Source organism: Mastigoproctus giganteus, chromosome 5, assembly GCF_048544385.1.
Source record: "Mastigoproctus giganteus isolate SK-2022 chromosome 5, ASM4854438v1, whole genome shotgun sequence".
Taxonomy (NCBI): Eukaryota; Metazoa; Arthropoda; class Arachnida; order Uropygi; family Thelyphonidae; genus Mastigoproctus; species Mastigoproctus giganteus.
In genome coordinates, this window is record NC_143579.1 from 153,781,972 (window position 1) to 153,803,398 (window position 21,427).

Sequence of the window (21,427 nt, forward strand, 5' to 3'; positions counted from 1 at the left end):
AAAGCAAGCTTATGCAGCATCAGCTAAAAACAAAAAAAAAAAAAAACCCTTCCACTTCACCCCTCCGTTCGTTCGAAATACCTGTCCAGCTGAGCCTTAAATTTATTTAGGCTATCAACTTCCGCAACAAGGGATGGCAGTCTGTTCCACCAACCAACTACCCGCTGGCTAAAGGCAAATTTCCGCACATCTATCCTACATCTGTCTTTCCTCAATTTGAATTTATGCCCTCTCAGGTGATTATTCTGAGCAAGAGGCAATATCCCATCAGCATTGAGCATGCTCAAACCATTCAAGGCTTTGTACACCTGTATCAGATCACCTCGCCGGTGCCCAGTCTCCAGACACTGTAATTTGCAAAACTTAAGCCTTTCTTCGTAAGAGCAACCCTTCGTTCCATTCACTAACCTTGTTGCCCTTCTCTGTACTCGTTCCAGCAGCTCTACATCCTTCTTGAAATGAGGCCTCCAAACCTGTATACAGTACTCAAGGTGCAGCCTGACCATTGCCTTATACAAGGGAATAATCACCACCCTATCCCTGCTAGAAAAATTCCTGTATATCATTGATAAGACACCATGATTCTACAATATTGCTTTTGCGTGATAATAATAAGCAATAATAACATTTTTTGGTTTCATAAGAACTCAATGTTAGCTAATAGCAAGAAGATAATAATAATAATATTATTATTATTAAAGAGCCTTCTGACTCTGGGATCCACGTATAAAGTATAAAATAATTGTTCACCTCCGGAAGAATGGAATTAAGAAATAAAGAAAATTGCAAACAAGATAGTACTATTTAATAAAAAACACAGTTAAAAATTGAGTTAGACTAGTTAAATAAAAATAAATCAAAGCAAAACAGTAGCTTTCGGGTCTAGGGGACTCTTCATCAGCTGAATACAAACATTATCTCTCCACACTGGATATGTGGAGGGATTCGAGCCATATGTGCTGATGGTAACTTTGCGAGCGGCCAATGATTTAGATGTCCTGGCATGGGTGAAGATTGTGTTTTTCTGAGACTGCAGAGTGCTCCGAATCAGCAGACCGGATTGCCCTCTCGTGTTCTGAGATCTGCTCCTGGAGCCTTCTGCCAGATTCCCTGATGTAGCAAGCACCGCAGTCATGTCAGACAATGTGATATATCGACACCCCCCCCTTCCTAACAAGGAAGGGGATAGTTGTTTTTACTCTCAAGAAGGGGTATCAGTTTTTTTTTACCGGGAAACTGCAAGCATTTTATCTGGCAAATGCGTAGAATTTTAGAGAAGTATTGTCTGATGCCAGGGTAATAGGGGATGAAGGCAGTCGAGATTATGCCATCGTTGTGGGAGGCCTTGGGATGTGCAGCAAGCTCATGGGCCTGCAGACACATTTGTTTAAGGCACAGGCAGAGTAGCCACAGTGTAGGAAATTAACAGACATAAGACACCGCACAGCAGATAAATTTAATTATTCGGGTGGCCTAAATATAATAGTTTGGATAATAAGTTGTAGGATAGATCTGTTTTTACTCTCGAAAATTCATTGCACCTCTCGTCTATGGAGCTGGAATGGGTCCAGGTACAGGCAAATAGGGCACACATGGAACTGAGAAGCTGGTTGTGGGCATGTGCCAATTTGTAGTTGGTGAATTGGCTAGTACACGCTGGTTCACGGTAAACGAGGGATCTTAAATGTGACCACACGCCGTGCTAGAACATCCAGAAAGGAGAGGGCATCGTCCGACTCCATTTTGATAGCGAACTTGACCAAGAAGGGCAATAGACCACTGATGACACAAAAGTCGGTCTTCTGAGCCCAGGGGAATGATAACAAAGACATTAGCATTAATTGAGGCATATGATGCAAGAAAGCAAGCTTATACAGCATCACCCAAAAAAAAAAAAAAAAAAACTTCCAATTTCACCCATCCAGTCACTCCAAATGTTTATCTAGTTCAGGCTTAAATTTATTTCAGCTATCAACTTCCACAACAACAGATGGAAGTCAGTTCCAGCAATCAATATCCGCTAGCTAAAGGCAAACTTCCACACATCTATTCTACAACTGTCTTTCCTCAATTTGTATCAATTCCCCCCTCATGTTCTTAATCTGAGCAAGCGAAAGTATCCCGTCAGAATTGAGCATGCTCAAACCATTTAAGGTCTTATACACCTCAATCAGATCACCTCGCAGGCGCCTAGTCTTCAGATGCTGCAACTTGTAGAACTTGAGCCTTTCTTGGTAAGAGCACCCTGTGTTCCCCTCACCAGTCTCTTTGTCCTTCTCTACTCGTTCTAGCAACTCTACATCCTTCGTAAAATGAGGCCTCCAGACCTATATAGAGTACTCAAGGTGTGGCCTGACCATTGCCTTATACAAAGGGATAATCACCTCCTTGTCTCTGCTAGCAAAATTCCGAGATACCATTGACAAAACTCAATCACCTGCTCTGGCAGCCTGCCTACACTGCTCAGAGAACTTCATATCTGACTGCACAATTACCCCCACATCCTTTACATTTTCCACCTCCATGAGTGCAGTACGACACAGTTGGTACATTTCTCTTGGGTTACTGCTAACCATATGCAGTACTTTGCATTTTTCAATGTTAAACTTCAGTTGCCACTTCTCAGCCCATCAATCTAACTTTTCTATATCCTGTTTAAGTAGCATACTGTCTTTACTGTCATTAACAACCCTGCCAACCTTTTACCATCTGCAAACTTAGATATTAAGCCTGATATACCTTCATCAATATCATGATAAATACACAAAACAACCATGGGCCCAGCACCGAACCCTGGAGAACTCCACTTATAACATTAGTCCATGTAGAGCAGTATCCATTTATTACAACACTCTGCCATCTCCCACTCAACCATCCCTTTATCCATTGCAGAAATTTGCCCTTAATGCCATATACAAGGACCAATAGATTAACAGTAGCCACTGGCAAAGGTGAAAGTGATTCTTGCACTGCTTCTATTGGAATGAGCAGCAGCCTGGAAAACAAGATGCAGGATATTTCAGAGACTGCTGGGAGTCATTGCGGTAGAAGTAAACACATGGGTTGTATTAGGGTAGTGAAGAATAGGAACGGGTGCATGTATACTTGCGTGTACACCAATGCTAGGAGTTTGGTAAATAAATTTAATGTATTTAAGATATTGCTCAAAACATCAAAGGCAGATATTGTTGAGATATCAGAGACGTTGTGTCACACAGATATAAGGTATGCAGAACTGGAATTTGGGGAGTACAATGTGTACAGAAAGGATAGACAGGATAGGAAGGGAGGAGGGGTAATGTTATTAGTTAAGAAACACATAAAATCCAAGGAAGTGAAGCCAGTTGACATCGCTGGACAGTGCAGTGTTGAGTCAGTTTGGTGTGACATAAGCATTGGGAGATCAAAATTGACAGTAGGAGTGTGCTATAGGCCTAATGACTCTGATGAGTATAATAAGAAACTGTACAGGGAAATAGAGTGGGCCAGTAAATCAGAGTCTTATAATAGGGGATTTTAATTTCCCAGATATTGACTGAAATTTGTTTGTTGGTCACTCACACACTAGCAAAGCTTTTGTGGATTTATTGGATGATTGTTTTCTACATCAGCATGTTCGGGAGGCAACTAGAGGGATACTCTTGATTTGATTATCAGTAGTGATTCTTCATGCTTCAAGAATCTGCAGATAAAGGAACCACTAGTTGGAAGTGATCACAGTGTGCTGAACTGGGATTTACTCAAAGAGGTAACTACCATCAGGGTTAAAGGGAAGGGTTTTTGCTTTAGTAAAAGCAACTACGATGGTCGGAGACAGTATTTAAATTCTATACAGTGGGACCAACTGATGTTACCAACAGCAAATTCAAAATGGGAAGGATTCAAAGAACTTATCTTGGAAGCTACTAGGCTCTACATACCAACTGTTTGTTGTTGTTGTTGTTGTTTCTTATTTGGTTTTTAGAAGCATTAGCAACTAAGGCCATATTGCTCCTTGATATGCGGTGGTCATTCCCTGACCTTTCCGCATCCTCCATATTTGGTGGTCAAGGGCTTGAACCCCGGTCTAATCAAGAAGCGTGTGCTATGAACTGCTGCTCCTGCCCACCCGGCTATGGAGGAGCCTTACATACCAACTAAGAAATATTGTTCAAGGTTTAGGTCCACTTGATATCGATGGTTCAACTGTTGATGATCCTGCTCATGTAGCTAACAAACTAAATGAATATTTTGCATCGACATTCACACATCAGGAGTTCAGCGAGGGGTATGCCAGAGGTGTATTCAACTCTGACAGTAGCCTAGATAATCTTGTAATAACTGAGAGTAAAGCGGAGGAGAAATTGTTGAAGATAAACACAAGAAAGGCACCTGGGGTGGATGGGATCTATCCAGTTATATTAAAGGAGGCAGCAAAGGAAGATGTTGTTATTTGGTTTTTAGGAGCATTAGCAACTAAGGCCATATTTCTCCGACAAAAGAAATAAGCAAACCCTTAGCCATAATTATGAGAGCGTCCTTGGACTCAGGGGAGGTACCCATAGGACTGGAGATGTGCAAATGTGATCCCAATTCACAAAGGAGGATCAAAGGGCAACACAAGTAATTATAGACCTTTTCCTGGAACTTCTGTTCCAGGAAAATTAAGGGAGGCACTGATTAAAGAAGCACTGCAGGATCATCTAGACAAGACTTCAGTTATAGCTCGGACACAGCATGGTTCTGTTAAGGGAAAGTCTTGCCTGACCAATTTGATTGGATACTATGATGCAGTCACAAAAGAACTGGATGCAGGGAATAACTGTGATATTATATACTTGGATCTTAGAAAGGCTTCTGATACTGTTGCACATGGAAGACTGCTGCACAAATTGGAGCAGTGTGGCATTGGAGAGAAATTGCTGCTATGGATAAAGGGATGGTTGAGGGGCAGAAGACAAAGAGTGGTAATCAATAGACACTGCTCATCGTGGACTAATGTTATTAGTGGAGTCCCTCAGGGTTCAGTATTGCATCCATTATTGTTTTCTGTATTTATAAATGATATTGATGATGGTATATCATGCTTAATGTCCAAGTTTGCAGACGATACAAAGGCTGACAGGGTTGTTAAGGACACTAGTGACAGTACAATGCTGCAACAGGATCTAGAAAAGTTGAGAAGATGGGCTTAGAGGTGGCAAATGAACATTTAACATTGACAAATGTAAAGTACTACATATGGGAAACAGCAACCCCAGAGCAACGTATCAACTCTGTGGTACTACACTGACATCATCATATGATATCAGAGCATTAAAGTGCCGCCTGGGCAAATATGCCCACATGCACGTTTTTACTAAAAATTTAAAAACTAACTTTGTCACAATAAATGGCAAAGTAGTCAAATTAAAATTTGATTAAAATTTTACTCTGATATAATTGTGATTTCACAAACTCGGTCATTAGTCTATCACCGCAGAAGAATAAATAAATATTCTCTGCAGCTCTAGTTACCATCCCTCCCTCGGGCAGGGTAACCTCTACTTTCCAAAGTTTGTAGCCTATTAAAAACCCTTTCTATAAATTCATTAAACAATCTAAAATTAACTCTATTTTCAAAAAGCACATGTAATCTATATTCGCTCAAATCAAGAGCTCCTTCAAGAACAAGTCTTAGGTCGGCATAATGAGAACAATGCAACATGACATGAAGTCCAGTTTCCAAGATTCCACACGAACATAGCCCGGACTCAACTAGACTGAAATCATTTAGCCTGGCCCTCAGCCCATGTGCTGTCAGCACAAAACATGCCTTCAATCTGAATTGCAACCAAGGCTTACTCTTATAATTTATCAGTTCAACGGATGGGAGAAAACGAAAAGTTTCTCGTCCCTTGTCAGAGTTCACTCAACTATCCTGCCAAACTCTGACAAGTTCGTTCTCAATCCTTCTCCGTTCAGCCATGTACAATCATCTATCTGGCATGCCAGCACCTTCAGAACACGAGCGAATGCCAAGAAGCTCTTTATGGATACCTCTCCTCAGACAATAACATAATCCAGAACGGATCACCAAGAGATCCGCCGGCATCTTGCCTGAAATTACTTGCGCTGCATCAGTTGATACAGTTTGATACACCCAGGTCACACCCAGAAGAGCAAATCTTTGTGCTGCTAATAATTGTCTCTTCACTGCAGAATTCACAGCTCTATGCACCAAGCCCCGGCTGCATATGTAAGTATTGGGGTGAATACACATTCATAAAGCATATTCAATGCTCATCCTTTGATTCCCCATTTAACTCTAACGACTCGCCGGAGCTTCACATACAGGAGCTTTATTTTCTGGTTCACGTTCCTAGCATGCTCAGTGAAGAACAATCGCTCCTCCAAGTACAACACAAGATATCTCACATTTGATACATATCTGAGGGAGACATCACCACTTCTAACTAATGGAGGCTTTGTAGAACTCAGCCTGCCTTTCAAAAGCATAGTTACAGTCTTTGTCATAGATATACTACGTTTGTGGAGATAACTCCACTCCAACAAATCTTTAAGGATATTACTTACTTTTTCTTCTAACTCCTTTCTAGAGTTACCCTCCACGACAAAGACCAAATCATCCGCATATACTATGGCGTCGGAACCCCATGTCATGCTCCAAAAACTCATCTAGAACCATATTCCAAACATAGGGTCCCAGAATGAATCCCTGAGGACATCCACGCTCAACCTTGTATATATATTCTTCAAATATATATACAAGGTCAAATATATATATATGATACTACGATTCAAAAAGTAACTCTGAATGGTCTTATAGAGATTTCCAGGACAGAGTGCAGTTCTAACCTTGCAGAGGATGCTACCCCACCACAGGGAATCGAACTACACTGACATTGGTAAAGAATGAAAAGGACCTGGGGGTAATTGTGCAGGCAGATATGAAGTTCTCTGAGCAGTGCAGATGGGCTGAAAGTGTAGCTCAGGGTGTCTTGTCAATGATATACAGGAATTTTTCTAGCAGGGATAAGGAGGTGATTATTCCCTTGTATAAGGCAATAATCAGGCCACACCTTGAGTACTGTATACAGGTCTGAAGGCCTCATTTCAAGAAGGATGTAGAGCTGCTGGAACGAGTACAGAGAAGGGCAACAAGATTAGGGAATGGAACAAAGGGTTGCTCTTACGAAGAAAGGCTAAAGTTTTGCAAATTACAGTGTCTGGAGACTAGGCACCGGCAAGGTGATCTGATACAGGTGTATAAAGCCTTGAATGGTTTGACCATGCTCAATGCCGATGGGATTCTTCCTTTTGCTCAGAATAATCATCTGAGAGGGCATAAATTCAAATTGAGGAAAGACAGATGTAGGATAGATGTGCGGAAATTTGCCTTTAGCCAGCAGGTAATTGGTTGGTGGAACAGACTTCCATCCCTTGTTGTGGAAGTTGATAGACTAAATAAATTTAAGGCTCAGCTGGACAGGTATTTCGAACGAATGGAGGGGTGAAATGGGAGTGTGTTTTTTTTTTTTTTTTTTTTGGCTGATGCTGCATAAGCTTGCTTTCTTTCTTGCATCATATGCCTCTACTAATGCTATATCACTCCAATTTGTACAGCAGTCTTCCATATGGAACAGTATCAAAAGCTTTCCTGAAATCAAAGTATATGACATCAAAATTATTTTTTGCATCCAGTTCCTTTGTGACCACACTGTAATATCTAATTAAATTGGTCAGACAAAACTTCCCCTTAACAAACCCAGGATGTGTCAACTATTACTGCAGTCTTGTCTAGGTGATCCTGTTATCACCTCTTTAACCAGTGACTACATTAGTTTCCCCAGAGCAGAAGTTAAACTAACAAGTCTATAATTATTTGTGTCACCCTTTGCACCTCCCTTTGTGAATTGGTGATACATTTGCACACCTCCAGTTAGCTTTAGAATTAGTAGAGGCATTTGATGCAAGAAAGCAAGCTTATGCAGCATCAGTCAAAAAAAAAAACCCACTTCCACTTCACCCCTCTGTTCGTTCAAAATACCTGTCCAGCTGAGCCTTAAACTTATTTAGGCTATCAACCTCCACCACAAGGGATGGAAGTCTGTTCCACCAACCAACCACCCGCTGGCTAAAGGCAAATTTCCTCACGTCTATCCTACATCTGTCTTTCCTCGATTTGAATTTATGCCCTCTCAGGTGATTTTTCTGAGCTAGAGGAAGAATCCCATCAGCATTGAGCATGCTTAAACCATTCAAGGCTTTATACACCTCTATCAGATCACCTCGCTGGTGCCTAGTCTCCAGACACCGTAATTTGCAAAACTTAAGCCTTTCTTAGTAAGAGCACCCCTTTGTTCCATTCACTAATCTTGTTGCCCTTCTCTGTACTCGTTCCAGCAGCTCTACATCCTTCTTGAAATGAGGCCTCCAGACCTGTATACAGTACTCTAGGTGTGGCCTGACCATTGCCTTATACAATGGAATAATCACCTCCTTATCCCTGCTGGAAAAATTCCTGTATATCATTGACAATACTCCATGAGCTACTCTTGCAGCCCGTCTGCACTGCTCAGAGAACTTCATATCTGCCTGCACAACCACCCCCAAGTCCCTTTCATTCTCTACCACTGTCAGTGTAGTACCACAGAGTTGATACGTTGCTCTGGGGTTGCTGTTTCCCATGTGTAGTACTTTACATTTGTCAATGTTAAACTTCATTTGCCACCTCTCAGCCCATCTGCTCAACCTTTCCAGATCCTGTTGCAGCAGCATAGTGTGAGTAGTGTCCTTGACAACCCTGCCAACCTTTGTATCGTCTGCAAACTTCGACATTAAGCTTGATATACCATCATCAATATCATTTATAAATACAGAAAACAATAATGGACCCAATACTGAGCCCTGAGGGACTCCACTAATAACATTAGTCCACGATGAGCAGTGTCCATTGATTACCACTCTCTGTCTTCTCCCCCACAACCACCCCTTTATCCATAGCAGCAATTTGCCTCCAATGTCACACTGCTCCAATTTGTGTAGCAGTCTTCCATGTGCAACAGTATCAAAAGCCTTTCTAAGATCCAAGTATATAATATCAAAGTTATTCCCTGCATCCAGTTCTTTTGTGACTGCATCATAATATCCAATCAAGTTGGTCAGGCAAGACTTCCCCTTAACAAAACCATGCTGTGTCTGAGCTATAACTGAAGTCTTGTCTAAATGATCCTGAAGTGCTTCTTTAACCAGTGCCTCCATTAATTTTCCTGGAACAGAAGTTAAGCTCACAGGTCTATAATTACTTGTGTCAGCCTTTGATCCTCCTTTGTGAATTGGGGTCACATTTGCACATTTCCAGTCTATGGGTACCTCCCCTGAGTCCAAGGAAGCTCTCATAATTATGGCTAAGGGTTTGCTTACTTCCTTTGCTGCCTCCTTTAATATAACCGGATAGATCCCATCTACCCCGGGTGCCTTTCTTGTGTTTATCTTCAACAGTTTCTCCTCCACTTTACTCCCAGTTATTTCAAGATTCTGTAGCTTACTGCTAGAGCTGAATACACCTCTGGCATTCCCCTTGCTGAATAACTCCTCATGTGTGAATGTCGATGCAAAATATTCATTTAGTTTGTTAGCTACCTGAGCAGGATCATCAACAGTTGACCCATCAATATCAAGTGGACCAATCTGATTGATCCCCTTCCTTCTAGAGTTAACATAAGTAAAGAACTCTTTGCTGTTTTTCTTTGCATCCTTTGCCAAAGATTTCTCGTAATCTGCCTTTGCCTGCCTAACCTCCTTTGTAACTTGGTTGCATATCAACTTGTATCTATCATAGGCTTCTGTGTCATGTGTTAAGTTGTAAGTATCCCATGCATTTTTCTTCTCTGCCATATGCCTCATTAGTTCATCTGACATCCATTTTGGCCTAAACCTTGAACAATATTTCTTAGTTGGTATGTAAAGCCTAGTAGCTTCCAAGATAAGTTCTTTGAATGCTTCCCATTTTGAATTTGCTGTTGGTAACATCATCAGTTGGTCCCACTGTATAGAATTTAAATACTGTCTCAGTCCATCGTAGTCGCCTTTACGGAAGCAATAACCCTTCCCTTTACCCCTAATGGTAGTTACCTCTTTGAGTAAATCCCACTTCAGCACACTGTGATCACTGCCACCTAGTGGTTCATTTATCTGCAGATTCTTAATGCATGAAGAATCACTGCTGATAATCAAATCAAGAGTATTACTCCCTCTAGTTACCTCCCGAACATGCTGATGTAGAAAACAATCATCCAATAAATCCACAAAAGCCCTGCTAGTGTGTGAGTAACCAGCCCCCAAATTCCAGTCAATATCTGGGAAATTAAAATCTCCCATTATAAGACTCTCTGATTTACTGGCCCACTCTATTTCCCTGTACAGTTCCTTATTATACTCATCAGAGTCATTAGGCCTATAGCACACTCCTACTCTCAATGTTGATCTCCCAATGCTTATGTCACACCAAACTGACTCAACACTGCACTGTCCGGCGATGTCGACTGGCTTCACTTCCTTGGTTTTTATGTGTTTCTTAACTAATAGCATAACCCCTCCCCCCTTCCTATCCTGTCTATCCTTTCTGTAGACGTTGTACTCCCCAAATTGCAGTTCTGCATCCCTTATATCTGTGTGACACCACGTCTCTGATATCCCAACAATATCTGCCTTTGATGTTTTGAGCAATACCTCAAATTCATCAAATTTATTTACTAAACTCCTAGCATTGGTGTACCCGCAAGTATACCTGCACCTGTTTCTATTCTTAGCTACCCTAACACAACCCATGTGTTTACTTGTACCGCACTGGCTCCCAGCAGTCTCTGAAATACCATGCATCTTGTTTTCCAAGCTTCTGCTCATTCTAATAGAAGCAGTGCAAGAATCTCTTTCACCTCTGCCAGTGGCTACTGTCAATCTATTGGTCTTTGTCTCCCCCCAAGCTAGCAGTTTTCTGACCCACCTAACACTGCCTCGATAGCATCAGCAAATATTCCTGCACCCTTTCTATTTAAGTGTATCCCATCCCTGTAGAAGCAATCTCTCCTGTTAACAAGTACAGTCCAGGCTGAAAAAAATTCTACCCCTTGAGCCTTGCACAATCTTTCCAGGGCCGAATTGATCGACAAGGCTCTCATCATATACTCCCTCCTATCGTGTCTGGGCAGAATTGCAGACACTTTCAAATTCAACCCTAATTCTCGGCTTTTGTTCAACAGTGACCTGTACTTGTTAAGTAATTCTGCCGGTCTCCTACTCTTAATATTATTAGTGCCAACGTGTACAACTATATCACCTTTTGTGCCCTTAAAAGATGATATTCGCTCTACAACGTCATCAACCTTTGCCCCTGGCAGACATACCCTGGTCCTGTTCCACCTATCTTTTTTACAAAGCATGTTCCCCGTTTCCCTGACAATAGAGTCACCAACAACTACTAGTTCCTTCGGGATCAGCGCATTCTGCCTTGGTGGTTGTCTCTGTGTCACGCGATGCCCAAGTGCAAGCTCTGGCGTTGATGTGGGCAGCTGAGAGCTTGATGGGCCCCTCAATTTAGTTCTTCGAGGGCATCCACCCTGTCCTTCAAGCTCTCATATAGGCCCACAAGAACGCCGAGTTGTTGCTTGATATCGATACACTCCTTGCATCGCGCACACACAAAGCCATCCCCCTTGGCAGTATCATGTCCCGTACCCGATTGCTCTGCAAACATCAAGCAAACAGTGCATTTTATAAGGCTGTGAGTCAGAGGACAACTGCCCCCCTCAGTTCTGCTCTGAGCCACAGCACTTCCAATAGCTTGAGCCTTTTGCTTTGCCGCTCTGGTCTGAGTCATGATTCTATTAATTTATTAATTAATTATAATTAATTAGGTTAAATATAATTAATTATATTACGTTTGTAATCTAAGTCGTTATATGTATTTATTTAAACGTACAATTTAACTGCTAACGAAGTTCAACTAACGCTATCTAGTACGGTATATAACTATCGTATCACAAAGGCGGGAAAATTACGAACGGTACCGGAGTTGAAACACGTGGAAACCTTTACCGATACTTTTATGCAATTACAAGGCCGGGTAAAGAATAAATACACCAAATTAATCAGAAAATCACAAAATAATGTTATACTACTAAATTTAAATCAAAAGTTTTAGAAAAACAATAATTTCAAATCAATAAATAAGAAAAATCCACTTAGCGGCTTTGAACACGACCGTCTCTAGTAGCCTCGTCAGCAGACCCATGGGTTCCTCCCCTTACTCTAAGGATGTTCCCATAATTATGGCTTTGCTTACTTCCCTTGCTGCCAACTTCGATATAACCGGATAGATTCCATTTGCCCCAGGTGCCTTTTTTATGTTTATCTTCAACAATTTCTTCTCCACTTTGCTCTCAGTTATTACAAAATCACTGAGCTCCCTGTTAGAGTTAGATATATCCCCTCCTTCAATAACTCCTGATGTGTGAATGTAGATGCAAAATACTCATTCAGTTTATTGGCTACTTGAGCACGATCATCAATAGCTGAAACATCTATGTTAACTGGACCAATCTGATTCATCCCCTTCTTTCTAGAGTTTACGTAAGTAAAGAACTCTTTGCTGTTTTTCTTTGCATCCTTTGCCCAAGATTTCTCGTAATCTAAATTTGCCTGCCCAACCTCCTTTGTGACAGACTATATTATATCTGCCATAGGCTTCTGTGTCGCCTGATAATTTATATGCATCCCATGCATTTTTCTTCTCTTCCACGAGCCTTATTAATTCATCTGACATCCACATTTAGACCTGAACCTTGTATAGTATTTCTCAGTTGGTACAAAAAGCCTAGTAGCCTCCAAGATTAAGTCCCTGATGGCTTACCATTTAGAATTCACTGTTGGTAATATCATCAGTTGATCCCACTGTATAGAATTTAAAAACTGTCTAAAAACGCTATAGTCACCTTTACGAAAACAAAAACCCTTCCCTTTATCCTTGATGGTAGTTACATTTTTAAGTAAATCCCACATCAGTAGTACCCTGTGTTCACTGTCACCTAGTGGTTCCTTTATCTGCAAATTCTTAATGCATGAATAATCACTGCTGATAATCAGATGAAGAAAAGTACACCCTCTGGTTGCACCTCGAACATATTGCTGTAGAAAACAATCCTCCAATAAATCTATAAAAGTCTTTCTAGCGTGCAAGTGACCAACCCACAAGTTCCAGTCAATATCTGGAAAGTTAAAATCCCCCACTGCAAGACATTCTGATTTACTGGCCCAGTCTATTTCTCTGGTAGTCATTGCGGTACAAGTAAACACATGGGTTGTGTTAGGGTAGCTAAGAATAGAAACAGGTGCATGTATACCTGCGTGTACACCAATGCTAGGAGTTTGGTAAATAAATTTGATGAATTTGAGGTATTGCTCAAAACATCAAAGGCAGATATTGTTGGGATATCAGAGACGTGGTGTCACACAGATATAAGTAATGCGGAACTGGAATTTGGGGAATACAATGTGTATAGAAAGGATAGACAGGACAGGAGGGGAGGAGGGGTTATGCTATTAATTAAGAAACACATAAAGTCCAAGGAAGTGAAGCCAGTCGACATCGATGGACAGGGCAGCGTCGAGTCAGTTTGGTGTGACATAAGCATAGGGAAATCAAAATTGAGAGTAGGAGTGTGCTATAGGCCTAATGACTCTGATGAGTATAATAAGATATTGTACAGGGAAATAGAGTGGGCCAGTAAATCAGAGAGTCTTATAATGGGGGACTTTAATTTCCCAGATATTGACTGGAATTTGTGGGTTGGTCACTCGCACACTAGCAAGGCTTTTGTGGATTTATTGGATGATTGTTTTCTACATCAGCATGTTCGTGAGGCAACAAGAGGGAGCAATACTCTTGATCTGATTATCAGTAGTGATTCTTCATGCATTAAGAACCTGCAGATAAATGAACCACTAGGTGGCAGTGATCACAGTGTGTTGAAGTGGGATTTACTCAAGGAGGTAACTACCATCAGAGGTAAAGGGAAGGGTTTTTGTTTTCGTAAAGGCGACTATGATGGTCTGAGACAGTATTTAAATTCTATACAGTGGGACCAACTGATGATGTTACCAACAGCAAACTCAAAATGGGAAGCATTCAAGGAACTAATCTTGGAGGCTACCAGGCTTTACATACCAACTAAGAAATATTGTTCAAGGTTTAGGCCTAAATGGTTGTCAGATGAACTAATGAGACATGTGGCAGAGAAGAAAAATGCATGGGATACATACAAATTAATGGGTGACATGGAAGCCTATGATAGATATAAGTTGGTCTGTAACCAAGTCACAAAGGAGATTAGGCAGGCAAAGGCAGACTATGAAAAATCCTTGGCAAAGGATGCAAAGAAAAACTGAAAAGAGTTCTTTACATACTTGAACTCGAAAGGAAAGGGATGAATCAGATTGGTCCACTGGATATTGATGGTTCAACAGTTGAGGATCCTGCTCAGGTGGCTAACAATCTAAACGAGTATTTTGCATCTACATTCACGCATGAGGAGTTATTCAGGAAGGAGAATGATGTAGGTAAAGTAAACATTGGCAGTGAGCTGGATGATTTTGTAATAACTGAGAGGAAAGTGGAGGAGAGATTGTTGAGGATAAACATAAAAAAGGCACCTGGGGTGGATGGGATCTATCCAGTTATATTAAAGGAGGCAGCAAAGGAAGTAAGCAAACCCTTTGCCATAATTATGAGAGCTTCCTTGGACTCGGGGGAGGTACCTATGGACTGGAGATGTGCAAATGTGACCCCAATTCACAAAGGAGGTTCAAAGGCTGACACAAGTAATTATAGACCTGTTAGTTTAACTTCTGTTCCAGGTAAATTAATGGAGGCACTGGTTAAAGAAGCACTGCAGGATCATCTAGACAAGAATTCAGTTATAGCTCAGACGCAGCATGGTTTTGTTAAGGGCAGGTCTTGCCTGACCAATTTGATTGGATACTATGATGTAGTCACAAAAGAACTGGATGCAGGGAATAACTTTGATATTATATATTTGGATCTTAGAAAGGCTTTTGATACTGTTGCACATGGAAGACTGCTGCACAAATTGGAGCAGTGTGGCATTGGAGGCAAATTGCTGCTATGGATAAGGGGATGGTTGAGTGTCAGAAGACAGAGAGTGGTAATCAATGGACACTGCTCAACGTGGACTAATGTTATTAGTGGAGTTCCTCAAGGTTCAGTGTTGGGTCCGTTGTTGTTTTCGGTGTTTATGAATGATATTGATGATGGGATATCAAGTTTAATGTCCAAGTTTGCAGATGATACAAAGGTTGGCAGGGTCGTTAAGGACAATACTGACGCTATGCTGCTGCAACAGGATCTGGAAAGGTTGAACAGATGGGCTGAGAGGTGGCAAATGAGGTTTAACATCGACAAATGTAAAGTGCTGCATATGGGAAACAGTAACCCCAGAGCAACGTATCAACTCTGCGGTACTACACTGACAGTGGTGGAGAATGAAAAGGACCTGGGGGTAATTGTGCAGGCAGATATGAAGTTCTCTGAGCAGTGCAGACGAGCTGCAAGAGTAGCTCATGGTGTCTTGTCAATGATATACAGGAATGTTTCTAGCAGGGATAAGGAGGTGATTATTCCCTTGTATAAGGCAATGGTAAGGCCACATCTTGAGTACTGTATACAGGTCTGGAGGCCTCATTTCAAGAAGGATGTAGAGCTGCTGGAACGGGTACAGAGAAGGGCAACAAGATTAGTAAATGGAACAAAGGGTTGCTCTTACGAAGAAAGGCTTAAGTTTTGCAAATTACAGAGTCTGGAGACTAGGCACCGGCGAGGTGATCTGATAGAGGTGTATAAGGCTTTGAATGGTTTGAGCATGCTCAATGCCAATGGGATTCTTCATCTTTCTCAGAATAATCACCTCAGAGGGCATAAATTCAAATTGAGGAAGGACGGATGTCGGATAGATGTGCGGAAATTTGCCTTTGGCCAGCGGGTGGTTGGTTGGTGGAACCGACTTCCATCACTTGTTGTTGAAGTTGATAGCCTAAACAAATTTAAAGCTCAACTGGACAGGTATTTCGAACGAACGGAGGGGTGAAATGGGAGTGGGTTTTTTTTTTTTTTTTTTTTGGCTGATGCTGAATAAGCTTGCTTTCTTGCATCATATGCCTCTGCTAATGCTAATGCTCTGCACACCTATTTTTTGTACTCATCAGTCATTAGACCTGTAACACACTCCTACTCTCATTTTCCCTTTCCCAGTGTTTATGTCACACCAAACAGATTCAACATTGCACTGACCAGCCATGTCAACTGGATGCACTTACTTAGATTTAGACATCACCAACATAAAGACACCAGAAGGTGATGTGAGCTGGTAAGTTTGAGAATGCGCATGCCTCCAGCTCTTCCATGGCAATAATTACCATGACTGAGCTGACAGGGGCACCCACAGGGCCATGGATCTAAGGTTTGGTTTTTTTTTTTTTTTTTTAGGAGCATTAGCAACTATGGCCATATTGCTCCAGGATATGCGGTGGTCATTCCCTGACCTTTCCGCATCCTCCGCATTTGGTGGTCATGGGCTCGAACTCTGGTCTAATCAAGAAGCGTGTGCTACGCACTGCTGCTCCTGCCCACCTGGCTACAGAGGAGGCGCTTGGTAGGTCATCTTTGGTGTTGTGCACATTTTGGTTTCTAGCCATTATGTGGCTATTGTGCGTTCAGGTCCCGTCCTCTTCTGTACAAATCTTCAGCAAACTTGGAGAAGGCAATATATTCCTGCCTCCCTTGCAGGAGGTATTCGTGTATTCGCTGTCGATGATTTAATATAAAATTAAACCTAAAAAATGTGAATTTTAAAGCACCGTGAACTCTGCCATAAAAAGCATGGGCGTGGCTAAAATTACCTTTCCCAGTCAAAACAGTGCTCAGTGGGTGGGGGGAAGAGGGGTACCCACAGGGCCATGGATCTGTCTAAGGTTTGGTTTTTTTTTTTTTTTTTTAGGAGCATTAGCAACTATGGCCATATTGCTCCAGGATATGCGGTGGTCATTCCCTGACCTTTCCGCATCCTCCGTATTTGGTGGTCACGGGCTTGAACCCCGGTCTAATCAAGAAGCGTGTGCTACGCACTGCTGCTCCTTCCCACCTAGCTACGGAGGCGCCTCTGTCTAAAGAGGAAGTCTCCAAACATGACTACACTGCCGGTCAAACACAAGTTGAGAGCACTGCAAATGTCTTCTGCAGATAGCAATTCTACTGGGCAAGGTGGGATCATTTTCCAACAGTTGTCTTGCACATGCAATGGCTTGTTGAAGCAGAACTGACTTGAACAAAGAGACAACATCAAACAAGGCCATAATCTGGTGTTCAGAGATTGCAAGGTTAGAGATGAGGTGTACGAATTCTCCACCGTTCGAGGGCGTATTGGTTGCATTGCCTAGAGGGTCGATAGTAATCTGGTGACAAATTTCGAAAGCTTGTATGTCAGGAAATTGCAACAAGAGACAATGGTCGTAAAGGGACGCCCAGCTTATGCATGTTCAGCAGTCCATATAACTGGGGAAGTTGACATTTAGTTGTGTGTAGCTGCCAGCATATAGGTTTAGAAATCTTTTTAGAATTTAACCAGCAATAGACTAGACTGATTTTCTTTTTTATTTATTATTTTTCTGTTCTCTGGCTTTCAGTCTCAGTCATGGTTGACTATGACTGAGTGCTAGAAAAAAAAATTGTTTTAATTAATTAATTTATATATTTATTGAATTTATTTATTTATTTTATTGTATTTTTCATTTTATTTATTTATTGTACTTTTTATTTTATTTATTTATTTATTGTACACTTTTTATTTATTTTTTTTTTTTTTCTTGCTGGATTCCAGGTCTGGACAGTCTGGGAGCTGGATTGCTGACACCTACCAGTATTGCACGACCTCCGGTGGATGCAGGATGATAGTGCGAATTGCACAAACAGTGCAATATACCCAGGCGATGCTGCACATGCCTAGGGATGGGTGCTGGGTGGCAGGCACCCAGCCGGTGCCTGCTACCCAGTGCTACCTGTTTTGTTTTTTTTTGTTACAACGTATTACACAGGTGGAGATGTACATAGGTCCAGATGTATAGACATATACATGTAGACTAGACTGTTGATACTGGCCTACCACCACTCCAAGACCTTGAAGGGAGTTTAATGCACTGGTTCGTAAACACTGGCATCTTGCAGAAGGGATAAGGTGTAAAGTACAGTCAGTCCTCGTATAACACGTATTCACACCACACGAATTCGATCATACATGATTTATAAATAGGGGAACAATATTGTATATAACGTGAACCAAATTCAATTATGCACAATTCGCCTTTGTGTTTACTAGAAATGGCAGTCGAACGCAGAATCACCCCAACTGAACGCAATACGATAGGAATGAAGAGAAGATTCTGAAAATGTATTTATGTTTTTTTTATCAGTGAAGGGGAAACACATTTCACCATAATAACGTCAAAACCCACACAATTCCAGCTATCGGTATTATCGCAAATGCAATTAGATCGAGTGTACTACCCGTTTATAACAGATTCCACTAACAGGAAACGAAACTGGAAATTGTTTTATTGTTTTATGGTAGTAACCCTCAGAAATGAACTTGAGTAAAATATGAGCTAGTGAGGTGTTAATGGTGTGGCTCTGCCTTTACGTTATTGTTTATTCAGTTGCTGCATGCATGCACGCAGCTTTGTTTATGTGTATCAAGTATGCCTCATTTTGTAATTGTGCTTTATTCCCTAAAAATTAGTAAAATACTTAAAAGGTGTGAAAAGGAAGTGTCCTGGTGAAGACACTACAGATCCAGAGAGAAAAAGAAAAGCAATATTGATAGACAGAGGCAGACTGGGTCAAAAATTCTTACCTGGGAAAATTTGTAGTGGCCTCATTAGCGTTAATGGCCAAAATCACACCTGCCAAATCATCTTCTGGCCTCTGGCCCACCGGGGCTTCCCCAGTAAGGCTTATAATCAGTCTGCCTCTGTATTATCGATAATACAGAGCAATATCGATAAATAGAGGCGGACTGGGTCAAAAATTCTTACCCTGGAAAATTTGTAGTGGCCCCATACTAGTGTTTATAGCCAAAAAATCACACCGGCCTCCAACCACTGTGGTTTCCTTGGTATGGCTTATGGCCAGTCCGCCTCTGTTGATAGAAAAATAAAATATTAAATTGTGAAACACTCTGAGCGAAATGAAAGACCATGTGATATTGCATGTGCTACCTAAATGAGGCAATGCCGGGAATTACAAAGAATGCAGAGAAAAAAACTTTCATAGCAGGAACAACTCGAAGTGTAATTAAAATCCATTAGATTAAGACAAAGAATTGGAAGAGATGGAACGGCTGTCATCTGTTTGGATAGCAGATCAAACAAAGAACAAGTTTGCTTACAATAGAAGAAAAAGCATTATCGATATTTTATTACATAATAGTCGTAATAAAATACGTAACTATTTTATTATGATTATTTATTGTGTTTGGTAATGTTTTGGTTACAAATGTGTGTTCAATCTTGGGTGATCGTCACCTAACCCTATTTTTCCCATATGGCCTGTTATTTATATTGCACGATTTTGCACTGCATAAGGGGTTAAACCTAGGAACACAACTATCATGCTATATGAGGACTGACAGTATATTGTTGTCATGCAGGCACCAGGGGTTTCCCCCATCTCCATGTTGCTTTCTTTGTGGGTGTACTAGTTTGCTGGGAATGCCAGAGGTTTAAAAGTGTGTGGGTATTGTACCTGTGTAATGTTCTGTACTGTTGTTCATCTGGTCATTTAGCCACTGGAGCCCAGCATTGCCCCACCTTCGCCCCGTGGAGGCAGACCAGGAACCCAGTAGACCTAAGTTACTCTGGCAGGTCCTGCCACGTAATTTCCTGAGATTTCGATGGCTAGGACCTAAAGGAAAAAAAAAAAAAAAAAAAAATTGTGTACACATAAGAACATACATATATATGCACATACACACAACAGTAATACATATATATATATATATATATAATATCGGTGTTTAGATACACCATAGATAACTCTTAATAAACTTAATAAAGTTTATTAAGAGTTATCTATGGTGTATCTAAACACCGATATTATATAGATACCAAACTCTTAAAGTATTATGCCTTGTGCATTTATTTATTTTAAATATATATATATATATATGCATCCATGCAGTCGTAATTACTTTGGATGTTTGCATACAGCACATGTGCATGCATTCATATGGTATGAGCAGGGCAATGCATGGGATAATTATGGCGAGACTGGGCGAAGATTATTTTTGGGCTAGATTAAATTTAGTGTGTGGGGCGTTCATGTCGTGTATAGGTAGAGCGAGGGGAGGCAGAAGGTTGAGGATAAAGGAAAGTATGGGGGCGACAGAGGAGATACCCCAGGTGGTCAGTGAGGCATGCCCATGCCTCACCAGAAGGAAAGGTGGGGTATTGGGAGGGCAAGGCAACTGGCCATCTTGTCCCCCTGCCAGGAAGGGGTGTTAAAGGAGAGCCAGGCTAGTGCTCGGCTCAGGCCGCCAGAACGGCTGCTATTCATCCTTCATTCAGATCTTTTCTATTTTCATGGTTGCTTGGTAGGTCATTTGTTATTTGATTTTTTTTTAGGAGCATTAGCAACTAAGGCCATATTGCTCCGGGGATATGCAGTGGTCATTCCCTGACCTTTCCGCATCCTCCGCATTTGGTGGTCATGGGCTCGAACTCTGGTCTAATCAAGAAGCGTGTGCTACGCACTGCTGCTCCTGCCCACCTGGCTACAGAGGAGGCGCTTGGTAGGTCATCTTTGGTGTTGTGCACATTTTGGTTTCTAGCCATTATGTGGCTATTGTGCGTTCAGGTCCCGTCCTCTTCTGTACAAATCTTCAGCAAACTTGGAGAAGGCAATATATTCCTGCCTCCCTTGCAGGAGGTATTCGTGTATTCGCTGTCGATGATTTAATATAAAATTAAACCTAAAAAATGTGAATTTTAAAGCACCGTGAACTCTGCCATAAAAAGCATGGGCGTGGCTAAAATTACCTTTCCCAGTCAAAACAGTGCTCAGTGGGTGGGGGGAAGAGGGGTAAAAATCACGAGCGTGGATGTTTCTCGCTAATCCTTGTTCAGTATATGTTATGCGCTTGTCATGGAAGGTTTCATCGTTTGCTTTTAATTTATATGCTTATAAACTGATAAACGGTAGATTTATCGAGACTTTTTCGAGTGTGTTAACGGAAGAAAGTGTCTTTATTGTGGACAAGTTCTTTCTAACCCATACAAAAATATGGCTACAAATAACAACGGAAATGCGAAAAGATCAAAGAAG

General features: G+C 41.3%; 1 protein-coding gene across 4 annotated transcripts in view; it reads right to left on the minus strand.

Annotated features, from left to right (window-relative positions):
- The window catches only part of Mst85C, a 231,492-nt gene that overhangs the window by 157,211 nt on the left and 52,854 nt on the right, over positions 1-21,427 (minus strand). The window lies entirely within an intron of this gene.